Below are 4,218 nucleotides of genomic sequence, written 5' to 3'. Positions count from 1 at the left end.
CTGGGGGCTGAGTTTACCTGATCAGGTAACGCGGCGTGAATGAGTGCGGTTAAATATTGATGATGTAACCACAGACATACTCTGATGCTGACAAACCTTTGTACCTGAACGACGCCCACCTGTAGCCTTTAGGAACAGGTCATCAATATGAACACCTGAGGATGAAGATGATGATGAAGATGATGGTGATATTGATGATATTGATAATGATATTGATGATGAAGATATTGATGATATTCATGATGAAGATATTGATGATATTGATGATGATGTGATCCTGGTCTAATAACTGGAACATCCATGAGATGGTTTCTTGGAGACCTCTAGATGGACCTGATGATGAGAGCGAGCTGGGAGGGGCCAGCTGCATTCTGGACGTGGTTTGTGTCTGAGAAGCCCCTCCCCCACCTGATGTCAGGAGCTCTCAGACATCACCATGATGATGGATGATTGACAAAGGATGGAGGAATGATGGACAGATGATAGATGACTGTTTGAAGGATGGATAATTGATAAAGCATTGATGAATGATTGATGGATGATAGATGGATTATGAATGAATGATAGATGGATTATGAATGGATGATGGATGGATTATGAATGGATGATGGATGGATTATGAATGGATTATTGATGGATTATGAATGGATGATAGATGGATTATGAATGGATGATAGATGGATTATGAATGAATGATGGATGGATTATGAATGGATGATAGATGGATTATGAATGGATGATAGATGGATTATGAATGAATGATAGATGGATTATGAATGGATGATGGATGGATTATGAATGAATGATAGATGGATTATGAATGGATGATGGATGGATTATGAATGGATTATTGATGGATTATGAATGGATGATGGATGGATTATGAATGGATGATGGATGGATTATGAATGGATGATGGATGGATTATGAATGGATGATAGATGGATTATGAATGGATGATAGATGGATTATGAATGAATGATGGATGGATTATGAATGGATGATGGATAGATTATGAATGAATGATAGATGGATTATGAATGGATGATGGATGGATTATGAATGGATGATGGATGGATTATGAATGGATGATGGATGGATTATGAATGGATTATTGATGGATTATGAATGGATGATGGATGGATTATGAATGGATTATGGATGGGTGGACTGGGTATAGACAGCATGGCTGCAGGTCTTTCTTGGGAAAAGTGCTGATGTTTGTAAAGCATTGTAGGGTGTGTGTGTGGGGGTGGGGGTGGGGTGTTTCGGTTCTTGTGGGACAAACTCAGAGAAAGCTGCTCTGAAGTCAGTCAGCTGATGTTCTGGTGTTATTTCTGAGCACGTTTAATGTCTAAAAGTGTCGCGGTTCCTGTAGATGTCTGGTTTGAAGCTGCAGACTGAAACATCTGTACAGTTTCATTCAAATCTCACAGACTCTGAGTCAGGTCGGTCTGTGCTGAACCTGTCCACTGATCAAACGACTGGTCCACAGGAACCTGGGGAAGTCTGGACTCAGAGTGTCCTGCTTAGGCCTCGGTGAGAACACACTCTCACATCCAGACGTGTTCAGACTGAAGATCCACAATCACCATCCACTGTCTGTCCACAGGAACCTGGGTGACCTTCGGATCGCAGATCTCCGACGAGGTAACCAGCACCAGTTTCTGTGTGTGTCAGTGCATATATATGTGCACGTATTTATGTGTGTGTGTTTGTGTGTGTTGGTCTACCTGTCCATGTGTGGACCTGTCCTCCGTGTCCTTCATCTGTCCTCCGTCCTCTGAGGACTCTGAGCTCCATAACCATCTCTTGTTGTGGATCTTGGTTTGTGGTGGCTGTGGTTCAGTGTCTGCCCACCATCTACTGTGTGTTTCTGATACGGTTCCAGACAATCGTGTCCTTGAGTAAATCCTGCAGCTCCACGCTGCCCCCTGCTGGGGAGTAACAGGAGTTTGTTTAAAAAGCTCAAAGATCCCGCCTCCACGCTGTTTAGCGCCGTTTACGTTACCACATAAACGCTGCTGCACGCGCTCAGTGGGTCTGTCTGCCTGCAGATGGCGGAGAGCGTGATGACGCTGGCGTTCGACAGCGGCGTGAACCTGTTTGACACGGCTGAGGTCTACGCGTCGGGCAGGTACCCACCTGACTCTGTCCTGAGAGGAATTAATCAATCGTTTTAGAGTTTGGAAAGTCAAACTTCTGACTACATTTAGTTTACCTTCTGTCTAATGATGTTCTCATCATGTTCTCATGATGTTTTATCGATGTTTTGTGTTTATTCTTCATTGCTTCTTCACATCTTTTCTTTCTCCGTCATGTTTAAACTCGACGTTCACAGACGAGCTCCAACATCCGCTCAGCTCTCTGTAGAAGCTTTTGACATGAATGTTCTCGACGCGTCCCTGAGCAGATGGAAATGTTCTGTCATTCATGGTGAACATCTCGTGCATGCGCACGTGCACACCGGAGCTAACGGAGGTCTGTGTTTCAGGGCGGAGACGACGTTAGGAAACATCCTGAGGAAGAAAGGTTGGAGGTAGGACCCAGAATGAGATCCAGGTTCCTGGAGGATCTTTGTCTTCATTCGACTGAAGTTCTGGTTCTTCTGGTCCTGAAACTGTTGGACTCTGCAGATTATGAGTTTTTATTCAAAGAAACATTCAATAAAAGAAACATTATCCTTATAAAAAATGAAGCAATCTAATGAAGAAAGGTCACTGCAGCGCCCTCTACTGGAGAGCAGACACTAAATTCTGTGCTGAATGTTCCAACAGTTCTAAAGGAAAATAAAACAAGATAAGGGGTTTAATTTTTGAGGCTCTGCTGGTTCTGAATTCTTCATCATCTCCTCTTCATCATCTCCTCTCATCATCTCCTCTTCATCATCTCCTCTTCATCATCTCCTCTTCATCATCTCCTCTTCATCATCTCCTCTTCATCATCTCCTCTTCATCATCTCCTCTTCATCATCTCCTCTCATCATCTCCTCTTCATCATCTCCTCTTCATCATCTCCTCTTCATCATCTCCTCTTCATCATCTCCTTTCATCATCTCCTCTTCATCATCTCCTCTTCATCATCTCCTCTTCATCATCTCCTCTCATCATCTCCTCTTCATCATCTCCTCTTCATCATCTCCTCTTCCTCTGCAGACTCTCACACAAATGTTTGTCTTTGACAGGAGGTCCAGTTATGTGGTGACCACCAAGATCTACTGGGGAGGACAGTGAGTGCTGTGTACCTGTGTTACTGTGTACCTGTGTTACTGTGTACCTGTGTTACTGTGTACCTGTGTAACTGTGTACCTGTGTTACTGTGTACCTGTGTCACTGTGGTCCCACGATCTTGTGATCTTGTGGTCCAGTGATCCTGTGATCCTGTGGTCCAGTGTTTTTGTGTTCTTGTAGTCTGATGGTCTGGCGATCCTTCAGCTGCTTCCTCTTCCTGTTCTGATGTTCTGAGGTTCTGTTCTGTTGAATGATTGTCAGCGACAGTGAAGGAGGAACCTGAAGTTCCATCTGCTTCAGTCTGGAGTTCCAAGAAAAACCAGGAGACCATCAAACCCAGGAAGATGTTGATTTTATCTTAATGGCTGATTGACGCCGACACTCAGAACAAACTCTTCAATCAAGAAGTTCTTGTCTGCAGCGGTTCTCCTCCATCAGCAGAACCAGGACCGGCAGAACGTTTTTTTTCTGTGGTTCTCCTAGGAACTCCAGAGTGTCTCGGGTTCTGTTAGACTGTCTGTTGGATGAACTGGCTCCGCCCCCTGCTGGTCATGGACAGAAGAGCAGGTGACTGAAGGTAACTGTTAACATGTTTGTGTCTCCACAGAGCAGAGACGGAGCGTGGGTTGTCACGGAAACACATCATTGAAGGTAAACAGACATGACTCAGCAGCTTCTTAGAGCGCTGACCTCCTGACCTTCCTAAAGATTTTATTCAGCTTCTTCATTTTAGTTTGAAGAAAAACAGAGAAAACACGACATCTGCGCAGGAACTGAACATCTGCACAGCATCTATGCACATCTGCAGAACTTCTGTCATGTATCTGTAAAACAAAACGTCATCTGAACATCTTCTGCACATTTACAGACCGTCTGCACAGCCTCTTAACATCATCTGCACATTTACAGACTGTCTGCGCAGCCTCTTAACATCATCTGCACAACATTTACAGAGCGTCTGCGCAGCCTCTTAACATCATCTGCACAT

The 4,218-nt window shown here is 44.1% G+C and overlaps 1 long non-coding RNA gene across 1 annotated transcript; it reads left to right on the top strand.

The window, feature by feature from the left end:
- The first annotated feature begins 1,368 nt into the window (after positions 1–1,368).
- Positions 1,369–3,377, top strand: LOC112138820. The gene is made up of 5 exons (XR_004947545.1): positions 1,369–1,539; positions 1,613–1,650; positions 2,058–2,137; positions 2,495–2,539; positions 3,185–3,377. It is a non-coding gene; the product is annotated as an uncharacterized LOC112138820 (long non-coding RNA).
- The last annotated feature ends 841 nt before the right edge of the window (positions 3,378–4,218 follow it).

The sequence above is a fragment of the Oryzias melastigma genome, unplaced genomic scaffold (genome assembly GCF_002922805.2).
Source record: "Oryzias melastigma strain HK-1 unplaced genomic scaffold, ASM292280v2 sc00837, whole genome shotgun sequence".
NCBI classification, from domain to species: Eukaryota; Metazoa; Chordata; class Actinopteri; order Beloniformes; family Adrianichthyidae; genus Oryzias; species Oryzias melastigma.
Note: the sequence above shows the minus strand (reverse complement) of the source record. Positions and strands in the feature narration are given on the sequence as shown.